Source organism: Furipterus horrens, unplaced genomic scaffold (genome assembly GCF_987537825.1).
Source record: "Furipterus horrens unplaced genomic scaffold, mFurHor1.1.pri manual_scaffold_10, whole genome shotgun sequence".
Taxonomy (NCBI): domain Eukaryota; kingdom Metazoa; phylum Chordata; class Mammalia; order Chiroptera; family Furipteridae; genus Furipterus; species Furipterus horrens.
In genome coordinates, this window is record NW_028327180.1 from 66,541,025 (window position 1) to 66,554,509 (window position 13,485).

The following is a 13,485-nucleotide window of genomic DNA, read 5'->3' on the forward strand; positions in this document are numbered from 1 at the left end:
CTCCTGGGTCAGGCAGTCCTGATTTATGTGTAGGTGATGGGTTGATGGGGGTAGGAAATGGGTGTTGGCACACTAGTACCACCCTTTGGTTTGCTCAGACACTTCCAAACTACGTGGGCCTAAAACAGTGGTTGCCTCCTTCAGCCAGTCCAGTCCAGGGAATGAAGGCAAGGATGCAGCAAATCTCAGCCTGAGCAGGACAGGCCCTGGTGGCCAAGCAGGTTCCCACGCCTGTTCGATGAACCTTCTGGTCATGAATGAGGGGAAACTCATCTGCAAATCTCATCAGGCAGCTCACCCGGAGTGGGAGGTGCCCAGCCTCTGCCCAGGCACTGTGGGGATGGATGTTCCCCAGGACACACTGTCCAAGCTGGCGGCCCGGATCTGGGGAAGGCACGAGCACACACAGAAATACACACAACACATAAAATACAGGATGAGCTGCTGTTCCAGCCTGCGTCAGCCACTAGCCAGAGCTCAGCTAAAACCAAACAGAAACACTCCTTCATCTGTGACATCGTGCTGTGCCACCCTCTTTTGGCCCACATCCTCCCGTCCTCTCCCCCTTCTCGGGGCTTGCCTGTGGTCTCCTGAACGGTCAACCTCCCCCTCTCAAGTGGATCCTTCCCTTGACCTGCAAATATGTCCATGCCTGAACTATAGAAAAAACCCTCATTCAGCCCCACCAACTACTGCAGTCTCTTTCTCAATCACTGCAAATTTTTCTGAAAGAGCCCTCTGTCTCCTCATCCTCACCTTTCTCCTATCCCTCAGCCCCCTCTCCACACCAAACCAGGTCTCAATAAACTCTCTGTAACCTCCAAGTTCCTAAATTCAAGTCACTCTTCAGTCCTCATCTGTCGAAGTTGCCAGTGCTGTCTGACAGGCCTTCAGTGTCTGGCCACCGCCACCCTGGAACACTCACGTCCCTTGGTTTCCACCATCCTCTCTGGCCACCTCTGCCCAGGCTTCTCCACACCAACCCCCACCCCCAGCACAGTCTCCTCTCTGCTTTTCCCCATTCATCAGTAAAGGTGGGGGTTCCTCAAAGCTCAGGCCTAGGGGCTCTCTTTTCCTCTTCTCTGTCTGTAATTTCTTCCTCTACATAGATGACTCACAAATTTCTCTCTGTGTCTTCACCTGAGCATTCGCAGGCACCTCAGTTGCAATGTGTTGAACCCTGAGTTCATGCTCTCCACCCTCTCCACCACACCTCTCATTTTCCCTGCTGAGCTGAAGGAGCCACACACAGGGGTTACCTGACCAGACGTCTGGGAGTCATGCCTTCTGCCCTATCTTTCCATATCCCACATCCAGTCAATCCTACCACCTAAATCCCTGTCTAATCCATCCATTCCTGTCCCTCCTCTTTCACCAGAATGATTGCAGTTTCCTAGCTGGCTGCCCCCTCCATTCTTATTTCCTCCCACCTCCCCTCCACACTGCAGCAACAGTGACATTCTCAAAATGCATATCTGAGCCCATCACTCTCAGCCCAGTAAACTGCACTGTCCTTTAGAAAAACCCTAAAAGTGGTCTGTAAAGCCCCATGTGGTCTGGCCCGTGCTCATTTCTCTAGCTACACTGACCTTCCTCCAGTCCCTCTAACTGGCCATTCTCCTTCCACACCCCACTCCCAGCTCTTGACTATGCTGTTCTTCCTGTCTAGAAAAATTTCCCTCCTCCCCTTAAATCCTTCTGATACTCTCAGAGGGATTTTCCTCATTTCCCTGACCAGGTCAGAACCTGCTAGAACAGCCTCTTAGGCCCTGTGTGCTTTGTAAGACTTGCCACAGTTGATGTAGTTGAATGATTGTTCAACTACTATCTACTCCACCACCAACACTGGCCTGGGAGTCCATGAGCACATACGTTATAGGTGGTTTTGTCCATTGCATCCTCACCCCCTACCACAAATAGGTATTTGCTGCCTACAGGAAGGGATGAGTGTCTCCTTAATGCCTCGTTCCACACAGCAGTTGCCAAAGGCCTGACTAAGGCCTCCACAGGGCCTCAGAGTCCTGGACTCCGCTCATTCCTAAGTATCTGCTCCTTCTCTCATAAAGATACTTTTCATTGGATTTAGGGGTGATGAGCATAATCTCATCTCATGACCTTTAACTTAGTTATATATGCTAAGTCCCTTTTTTCAAATAAGGTTACATTCAAAGGGGCCAGGTATTAGGACATGGACATATCTTTTTAGGGGGCACCATTCAATGCACTACACTTGACATTCCTTCATGTCCTACTGCTCTACTGGGTCCCTGGAAATCTATTGCTGTCTGTTCTGAATCTCCAGCACAGGCCCACTGCAGACCCACATAGCTTTTTCTTTGTGATCACTCAATAGGCAAACTCATTATTTGCCCATATGCTACCCCACATCACCCAAAGTGTTGGGGACTCCCAACCCACAGAGGTCCCTTGTTGCCGTGGATGAAATGAAGACTTCCCAGGCTGCTTGTGCTAGGGAAGAGAAGGCCGGCAAATGTCTGAGAGACAAATGCCTCAGTTGCCTTCCTCCAAGGTCTTTTATTGAGTACAGTAAGCTTAAGGGCACATAGCATGCATGTAAAGCTCACCAATCAATGTTAAACAGTGCTGATTACAGAAAACAGATATTGTTCAGGGATAACAATTGAAGGAACGTTGAGATCTCCCTCAGGTCTGGGTATGTTGGACACAAAGACTTCAGATGGCTATAAAATAGGGAGGTTAAGTTCATTTTGAGTTAAAGTTAAAACCTCTGCTGCTGGTATGATAAAGTGATCAAGCTCAAAGTACATAAAGCATTTTCTCATGGCCCGATTCCCACCGGGGCGCACTGGCTATAGCATCAAGGCACATATGTACCCAACTCTCCTGGTTTTCTGGTCAGGTCTTACAGGCTTTGTTTCCTTTGCCTGGCCTGCATGGGGCTCTAAGTCTCGATACTTTCCCAGGAGGACCCCAACTTCTCCCCCTTTTTTGTTTGGTATACCATGATGGTGGTTAAACCAATGAAGCCCGCCACCTGTTTCTTGAGATTGCAGTCCTGCAGGAACCATTTGCAGATACATCTCAAAACACACAATATTATAATAATAAGTAGGCATCCAGCAGCTCCCATACCCACACTCTTAGATTAAGTCCATCAAACCAGGTTTTTGGGCTCAACCATTGGAGGTTGTCATTCAAAGTTTGGAAAACACTTCACTCAGTCAGTTTTTTAATGTCCTCAAGTTGTTGATGTAACTCCAACTGTAGTTGATCAACCTTGCCTTTGAAGTTGGTGGAAAATGCCCCCTGCAAGCAGTGGTGTATTTCTTCCTAGGAATGTTGGCTGGCATTCCACTCTAGGGGGGTAATGCACAGGTTGGAGAAGGCTGGATCGCAGGTCAGAAACATAGGTAGTACCTTCAGGGACCCATAGCCAATGGCGTCCTTCTTCTAATGGTCCATTAGGAGGAAGCCAAGTTCCCCCAGTTCATTTAGTGTCATTGTTGAAAAGTGGGGGTTCTGTATTCCACCAAGTATGAAGCTTAAATACTGGTGGATCAAGGATATGGCTCTAATACACAGGGTCATTCTCTGAGGAGGCCATCCCAGAACCGCCAACACAAAACAAGATAGAATCAAAACAATCTTGGTAGAATTGGCTGATATCACAGAAAGATCAGTTATAAATCTATTTTCTGGGGTGTCAGTGACCCCATTATCAGTCATAACCTTCTTGGCCCTTGTGTTAAGGGCCTTCAAATATCCCCATGTTACCCCAGGGGGCTCAAATGGGCCTTCAGGGCCCGTTGGCTGGTTCCCCTTCCCCCATCCACAGGTTCTGGTCCTCAATCTGTCAGCATCACCTCCACTAGCTGGTCGGTCATCTCCTCCAGTTTCCAGATCCTGTCACTTTGTGTTATCCACATGCGACGGTGTGGATGTTGTTGGGCCATTGGTAAGGTTTTACTCTTTTGGCTGGAATCCACAAAGGTCCTGTGGGGGACAGAACACAAGCATATCCTCTTCCCTACATTATCAGTTTAATTGGTCCTTCCCATTTTCCATTTCCAATTGGGTCCTTGTATAGGAACGGAGGACGAAGACCATTCTTGTTCTTTTTGGCAAAACGTCTTTCAAGAGTATGGTGACCTCACTTGACAATTGCTTGGCCAGTAGGGTTATATGGTATTCCAGTTTTATGTTGAGTTTTCCAATTTTATAAAAAATATTGAACAGATCTAGCAATATATCCCAGACCATTATAAGTCTTAATTTGATTGGGGTGCCCTAAAAAACTAAAAGCCTCTAACCAGTGAACTTCAATATGCCGTGCTGACTTGCCAGTGAGGGCAGAGTCATGAATAGCACCCAAGTAAGTATCTATGGAAACATGGATATACTTTAGTTTTCCAAAAGGCAGATAGTGAGTTACATCTGTTTGCCAGATGGAACACGATTCAAGGTCACGAGGATTAGTTCCCTGGGATGGCAGGGACTTGCCCATGGCCTGAGATTTGCTGATATGGAAATGCTTACTTAGGGACTGACTGTTCTGATGAAAAATATTATGAGAATCAGCTGCTTGCTGGAAGCTATCAATAACACTGACTAAAGCACTGGCCTTGGCATTGCCCTCAGCCATAGGACGAGGCAAACCAGAGTGAGAGCAGATATGAGTTATGAACAGGGGATGATGAGTCCTTTTGTCTATAAGACTTTGAAGGGTAAAGATGAGTGAAAGCAACTGAGGATCAATGCTAGTTTTTAGAAATGCCTGCTCAATGTTAAGAAAAATATAAACAGTATAACCGGAATCACAAACAAGGTTGAGAGGTTCTGAGGGCCAACGCTGGAGTGCTAAAATAGCTCCAGAAATTTCTGTTCGCTGGGTTGAAGAATGTTCTTGTGTGACAACATTTTCCCATTTGCCACCTTCCTGCCGAGTGATGGCAGCCTTACCAGTTTTTCCAGATCCATCAACAAAGGCAGTGCAATCTCCCTAAATGGGTGATTGGCTATACTTACTCTTCAACCTGATGTTAACCATGGGGATATTCTGCAAGTTTGTCTGGGGGGAGGTGTATCTTGATCCTCCCAACATAATCTACAAAGGCACATTGAAAATCAAAAGATTGAGAAAACAATTGATGTAGATACAATTGGGTAAGGGGGAGGTGAATGATTGCCAGGTCATCGCCAAAATGTTGGACTGAGCACTTAATAATAATAATAATAATAAAAGCACATAGGGAACTGACATAAGTGGTGATAGTTCTCTTGGGCTGATGAGATAAGAACAACCATTCTATCATACCCAAGGAAGGAAGCAATTGGTCGATCAAGCCAGTTGGCATATCTAAGTTTGGAAAACAGAAGAGTGGGACCAGCATGGAGCAATCAATTCTAGACAATGGTCAGTGCTGAAGGTATTCACCCACCAGCTCAAGTTCTTTAAGGGCCAGCGGGGATAAAGTCCTGGGAGAGTTAAGGATGGAATCCCCTTTAAGAGAATCAAACAGATGACAGAGCTGGAAGGTGGTAATTCCTGGACTGAGACAAACCCAATTAATGCAACCAAGCAGCTTTTGAAAGGAATTGAGAGTTAAAGGCTGTGAAAGCCTCAGTTCTGGGGCTTGTGGCCTGATAGTATGCGAAAACAAGACGTAGCCTAAGTATTTCTACGCCTCTCAACTCTGGACCTTGTCAGGAGAAATAACTAGTCCAGCCATGGAAACATTATGTTGCAAGCAAGTATAAGCCTACGTCAAAGTCTCTTCTGTTGGGTAGGTAAGCAGGATGTCATCCATATAGTGATAAAGTAGAATATCACTAAATTGCTGTTGAATAGGTTGCAGGATTTGATGAACATAATGCTGACAGATAGTGGTGGGATGATTAAGCATGATCTGAGAGAGTACTTTCCACTGATAATGCTGAAGAGGTTGACAGTTATTAAGAACCAGGACAGAAAAGGCAAACTTTTCCCTATCCTTCTCTGTAGGGGGATAGTAAAGAAGCAATCCTTCAGATCAATGACTATTAAAGGCCCATCCTTAGGGATAGAGGCAGGATTAGGGACACCCAGTTGAAATGCCCCCATTGACTACAAAATTTCCTGAATTAGCCTCCACTTCCCTGATTTCCTGGGGAACCATAAAAACTGGGGTATTCCATGGACTACTGGAAGGCTCAATTCAATTGGCATAGAGCTGTTCCTGGACCAACTTCTTAAGGTGATTGAGACTCTCCCCTTTCAGCAGCCACTGATCAACCCAAACTGGTGTGTTGAACAACCAGGTAAGGGGTAGAGGAGAGGCATGAACAGTTGCCACTAGGGAAAACGTGTTAGGGTGATCTGCATTCCCCACTGGGTTAAGAGGTCCCATCCCCAAATGTTCAGGGGGGCTGGAAGAACATAGGGATGTATCCACCCCTCTTGCCCCTCCGGACCACAGCATCTGAGAGTCTAGAGGCTTCAGAGAGGCTGTGAAGCCCCTCCAATTCCCTGGATAGTAATATCAGCTTTGGTAAGTGGCCAATCGTGTGGCCAATGCTGGTGGAAAGTAACGGAAATATCAGCTCCAGTATCCAGCAATCCATGGAAGTCCCAGCCTCTAATGGAGACCTTGAGGATGGGTTTATTAAGTTCAATGGAGGCTGTCCAAAACACCAACTGATCATTGGTGCTTCTGAAGCCTCTGTCCCCTCTATCTGTTGAACATTGGGAACAAAATAAGGGAATAGAAGCTGAGCAATTCTCATCTGAGATGATATAACATGGTAGCTGGTACTAGACAACATAACTTGAATTTCTCCCTGAAAGTCTGAGTCTATAACCCCAGGCTAAACCATTACACCCTGACTAGTAAAACTAGATCTTCCACTTATGAGGCAAACCATCCCTTTAGGTAAGGGTCCCCACACTGCTGTAGGGGCCTGAACAATTTTCCCCTGTTCTTTAAGGATGAGCTCTCTGGTGGTAACCAGGTCCAGTCCTGCACTCCCCACTGTGGCGGCACAGAGGTTGCTTGCCTGGTTTCACAGCAATTGCTGATTGTTCCCGCCTGCTGGGCTCCTGTTTGGGTTCAGGGTGCCGGAGCTCATACCCCTAGTCCTATTTCCCTGAGGAGGGAAAAGCTTGCCATCCTTGTCATATTTAGATCAGCATTGATTAGACCAGTGCTTCCCTTTGCCACAATGAGGGCATATCTTAGGCAGGGGCCATGGTTATTCCCCCGTCCCCTTGCTGTGACATTCCTTCTGCATATGGCCAGGCTTCCCACAATTAAAATACTTAATGTTGACTTCCAGCAAAGATGGAGGCCTAGACAGACACACTGCGTCTCCCTCCACAACTAACAAGGAATACAACTACCTCAAAACTAGAGACAACCAGAAGTTCCAGAAAATTGAGCTGCATGGAAATCCAACAAACAAAGATATAAAGAAGAAATACTCATCCAGACTGGTAGGAGGGGCGGAGCTGGGGCGGAGGGGATGCGGTGTGATGGAGGCAGCAGGGGTGGCAGCAGCAGGCCAGTGGAAAGTGCAGTTCCATGTTTTAAAAACTAGGGAGGGACACCTGGGGAGCACTCCCAGCACCAGACCAGATCGCACAGCTCACAGTCCCAGCAGCAGGGAAAATAAAACCTCATTACTTCTGACTGCAGACCAGTGGGGGTTGGGGCAGAGAAAGAAACTGCCGGTCTCTCAGCAGAGTCTGCTTGTTTAAAGGGCCCTCATGGTCCTAGAATGTCTGCAGATCCATACACTCTTGGAACAATGGCCAGATCAACAGCTAGAGAGGCGCCAGTCCCATACAGAAGTGGGAGAAATGCCTGGAAAAGGGGCAAGTGCTGAGCAAGCAGCATTGTTCCCTCTCAGACCCCTCCCTCACACAGAGCACCACAATGTGCTGAAATGGGTTACCCATACTGATGAATACCTAAGGCTCCGTCCCTTACAACATAACAGAAGTGACAGTTCTACCTAAGACACAGTGGCAAACAAACACAGGAGTCTGTCAAAATGAGGAGGCAGAGAAGTATGGCCCCAAAGAGGGAATGTATCAAAGTTCCAGTGGGAAAGCTAAGCAATAAGGAGATAGCCAACCTCACAGACAAGGAGATAGCCTACCTAACAAATGCAGAGTTTAAAACACAGGTGATAAAGATGCTCACAGGCTTGACAGATGTGCTTAAAGTATGGCTAATGCATAAGGGAAGAAGGGGAGGCTATGCTAAATGAACCAAAGGAAAATCCACACAAAACCGATGGTGAAGGGAAGGAAACCAGGGTTCAAATCAATGATTTGGAACATAAGGAAGAAAAAAACAGTCAACCAGTACAGAATGAGGAAACAAGAATTGAAAAAAATGAGGAGAGGCTTAGGAACCTTTGGGACAACTTTAAACATGCCAATATCCAAATCATAGGGGTTCCAGAAGGAGAAGAGGAAGAGCAAGAAATTGAAAACTTATGTGAAAAAATACTGAAGGATAACTTTCCAAATTTGGCAAAGGAAATGGACATAGAAGTCCAGGAAGCACTAAGAGTCCCAAAGAAGCTAGACCCAAAGAAGACCACACCAAGACACACCATCATTAAAATGCCAAAGCTCGAAGATAAAGAGAGAATCTTAAATGCAGCAAGAGAAAAGCTGAGAGTTACCTACAAAGGGGTGCCTATGAGACTATCAGCTGGTTTCTCAAAAGAAACTTTGCAGGCGAGAAGGGATTGGCAAGAAGTATTCAATGTGATAAAAAGCAAGGACCCACAACCAAGATTGCTCTATTCAGCAAAGCTATCATTTAGAATGGAAAGGCAGATAAAGTGCTTCCCAGACAAGGTGAAGGTAAAAGAGTTCATCATCACCAAGCTATTATTATATGAAATGTTAAAGGGACTTATTTAAGAAAAAGAAGATCAAAACTATGAACATTAAAATGACAACAAAGTCACAACTATCAACAACTGAATCTAAAAAATACAAATAAAATCCAACTAAGCAAACGAGAATAGGAACAGAATCATAGGTATGGGGATCATTTGGAAGGTTATTAGCTGGGAGAGGGAAGGGGGAGAAATGGGGAAATGGTGCGGGGATTAAGAAGCATAATTGGTTGGTACAGAATAGATGGGGGAAATTAAAAATAATATATAGGAAAGGTTGAAGCCAAAGAACTTATATGCATGACTCATGGACATGAACTAAGGGGGGGTGGGATTGCTGGAGGGAAGGTGGGTACTGGGAAGAGGGGAGAAAAGGGGGAAAAATTTGGACTACTGTAACAACATAATCAATAAAATATACTTTAAAAATAAAAATAAATAAGTATATAAAACACTTGATGTTGCCTCGAAGAGCAGTGAAGACTGTGGCCATGGTAGCGGCAGCAGCAAGACTAGCCCTATGCTCCTCCGTTCCTATATCCTGACAAGCCTTAACAAATTGGCTAATATCAGTGGCCAATAGCCAGATGGACTTAAGGGCTGATTGGCAGTCTTGGTTGGCATTGTCATATGCCAACGGAGGAGTAAAGCCATAGCTGCATCTTCACTCTCAATCTGTTTATGAATGGTTTCCTGGAATCGGTCAATAAAATTTAAATAAGGTTCAGTGGCTCCTTGACAATTAGTGAAGGATCCCATAGCCTTAGTCCTGGTTTTTGGAACAAGTTTAAATGCTCTGAGAGTCGTGAGTGAACTTTGAGCAAACTTCAGTGGATTCATCTTAGCCTGCTCCTCGGTGTCGGCAAATTGTGCTACCCCCAGAAGTATTTTAAAGGTGACCAAACTCCCGCTCACATTATTCTCCATTGCCTGCGTGCGGCATTTCTCTTGATATTCAGATTTTCAAACTGAGAATTGAATGGGAGTCAGGACAGTCCGCACTAAAGCGGTCCAGTCACAGGTGGCCATGTGACACATTTCTATATAGCAGTGAGGAGCCCAGAGGTATAAGGAGATTGAAGCCCATGCTCTTTAATACTTTTCTTAAGATCCTTATATACCTCAAAAGACATGGGCTTGTGAGTGGGTTTTTTACTGCTCTTCTGATGCTTAACAACAATAGGAAATGCTTGCATAACTTCACGATCCCCGCTTGCGTGGCCTGTACCAAACATTTCTGCATTACGTGGGAGCCTTTAGAAGGAATGGTAGCAGTTGGTGGTGGCCCGGGAAGCAACTCTGCTGGTGGAGGGTGCAGATGTTGACCCAAACTATCCAATTCATCATCCCACTCAGGGGTGCTCGCTCCCAGAGGCTCTCCCCCACTATAATAGACTCAGAATCAGCCTCTTCCTCCTCAGTAAGGGGAACACAACCCTTGTCCTTTGTACAAGCATTCTCAGGGTAATCATAAATATTTTCTTCAGCCTTATGAGCCCTGGTTTGCAAAGGTACCATTACCCAAGTGATCAAATTTGGAGTTCCGATGTGGGTGCCACTATTCTGGAGCCAAGTCAGTTTTTACCTGACCCTTTCCCAAACATCTAGATCTAGCGTTTCTCTATCAGGAAACCAAGGGTAATGATACTTGACAACTTTTAAAAGTGCAATTAAAGTTTTTTCCTTCACTTTGCATCCCAAGTGTTCAAGCAATTGTTGAACTACTCAGAAATAAATCTCCTGTTCCTTAGAAAGTCTGTACCCCATGTTTCCTTTGGTGCCGAAAGAATGGCAGACAGACGAGTTTCAGTTTTGAAATTCCCTGATCCTCTTTTCCACTGCTAATCTCAGCTAGGGTTTCTTAAGAAGGGATAAATAAAACGGTGGAGGATGGGAAGGGTGAAACAAAACCAAAACGGCTGAAAAATTGGCTTTAGACCTTCCCCTTATCTTTGACACGCCAATGGATATACCGAGAGTCAGTACTGCTGTCCCTTACCATGGGATGAAGGCACCAATTCTCATCGATCTAGGTGTGCCATCCATGGTGGTGGCTTGTAGCCTCCCAGTGTGGGTGAAGCCCGAAGATTAGACCCCGGGCCCCATGTTGGGCACCAAGCTGTTGGGGACTCCCAACCCACAGAGGTCCCCTGCTGTCACGGATGAAATGAAGACTTCCCAGGCTGCTTGTGCTAGGGAAGAGAAGGCTGGCAAACGTCTGAGAGACAAATGCCTCAGATGCCTTCCTCCAAGGTCTTTTATTGAGTGCAGTAAGCTTAAGGGCACATAGCATGCATGTAAAGCTCATCAATCAATGATAAACAGTGCTGATTACAGAAAACAGATATTGTTCAGGGATAACAATTGAAGGAACGTTAAGACTTCCCTCAGGTCAGGGTGTGTTGGACACAAAGACTTCAGATGGCTATAAAATAGGGAGGTTAAGTTCATTTTGAGTTAAAGTTAAAACCGCTGCTGCTGGTAAGATAAAGTGATCAAGTGAGGTAAAAGAGCAGGGCAAGCTTCAAAGGACATAAAGCATTTCCTCAGGGCCTGATTCCCATCGGGACACATTGGGTATAGCATCAAGGCACATATGCATCCAGCTTTTCTGGTTTTCCAGTCAGGTCTTACAGGCTTTGTTTCCTTCACCTGGCCTGTGTGGGCTCCAACTCTTGATACTTTCCCAGGGGGACCCCAACACCAACAGAGGAGGATTTAACGGTGGGTGCACTGGGCGGGCGCCCTGGCCCCAACTTCTGAAGGGCCCTGTGAAACCCCAACTTCACACCTTTTTTCGAATGACACCAAGTTTGATTTCATATGTGCAGTTTTAATTACGTACAAGTTTACAGTCGGCAATAAAACCTGATGGTATGTTTATATTCGCTTATTTCATTATTTCATTACTATGCTGCATACTATACACATACTATGCTGCATAGGCCCTGTGTGGATGTGCTACCACTCATCAGAGCGATAGAATCGTATTTGCTACTTTGTACTTACAAAGGTTCTCCTGCAGTGCAGACTTACTTGATATATGCAAAGATGTAAATTAGTTTGTGGATATGTACTTATTTCAATAACAGTTTTAAAAATAGTTTTCTGTGTGTATAAATAAATATTCAGGTAAGTTGAAATTATATTAAAATAAAAATAATTCCTATTGTTGAAATTATATTAAGATAAAATTAATTCCTGTTGTTACATCAGTGCCTGGATTTTCATAATTTATGAGTAATTTTTGAATTTTAATTAATCATTAAATTATTGCACTATAACAGAAAATCTCTTTTCTAGTATTCTAATCATTTAGATTATTAAATTTTATATTTTTCTTTTCATTGGTAGCTAGAAAAATGAAACATCAAAACTTTGTGATTATTAGTATGCTGTTATTAATTACATTATACATATATTATATTCATATTTTATTGGAGATAAAACAATAATAGTACATAATATTTTTTATTTATTTAAAAATATGGTTAACATGTATTTTTATTTTCCCTGTCTCTCTCTTTATTTAAGGGGCCCAATATTTTCTTCTGCGCCTGGGGCCTCAACCAACCTTAATCTGTCTCTGGACAGCAAAGTGCTTCTGCTCTAGCATTTCTCTCACCTCAGGAAGTGAAATCAACACCTCCCAGGCATTTCCATGTTCTCCTCCACAATGTTCCCATACCATAAATCTTTTTGTAAAAATATGCTTTATTAATTATGCTGTTACAGTTGTTCCAATTTTTTTCCCTTTGTTCCCCTCCACCCAATGACTCCCCTCCCTACAGTTGTCCCCCCCCATTGATTGTGCATATAATTCTTCTCAACATCTTCTTATCTACTCCACTACCTCCTACTATGCTTCTTAATTTCTGTACCATCTCCCTCCCTTTCCCTCCTTCCCCCTTCCTGCTGACCTTCCTGCAAAATGTTTCCCATACCGATAATTCTTTTTCCACTCTTGTTGCCTACTTTGTTTGCCTTTGTTTCAATTCCCTAGCTTCTATTGTTGGTTGTTGTGATACAATTTTCATTTTAATGTTCATAGTTTTGATCCTCTTTCTCCTAAACAAGGTCCTTTAACATTTAATAGAAGAGTGGTTTGGAACTGATGAACTCTTTCAGTTTTACTTTGTCCTGGAAGCACTTTCTCTGCCCTTCTATTCTGAATGACAGCTTTACTGGATAGAGTAATTGTGGTTGTAGGTTTTTGCTTTTCATTACTTTGACCATTTCTTGCCAGTCCCTTCTTGCCTGCAGAGTTTCTTTTGAGAAATCAGCTGATAGTCTTACTGGGACCCCTTTGTACATAATTCTCTTCTTCTCCAGTTTTTTTTTAACTCTCTCTGCTTCCTGGACTTGTAAGTCTATTTCCTTCCCCAAGTTAGGAAAGTTCTGCTTCATTATTTTTTCATATAGTTTTTCTAGTTCATCTTCTTCATTTTCTGGCCACCCTGTGATTCAGAGGTTGGCCTGCTTATAACTGTCCCATAGGTTTCTGAGCCTCTCCTCATTTTCCTCACTTCTCATTTCCTCTTTCTGCACTGGTTGACTGTTTCTTCCCTATGTTCCAATTTGTTTATTTGTTCCCTGGTTTTCTTCCCCTCA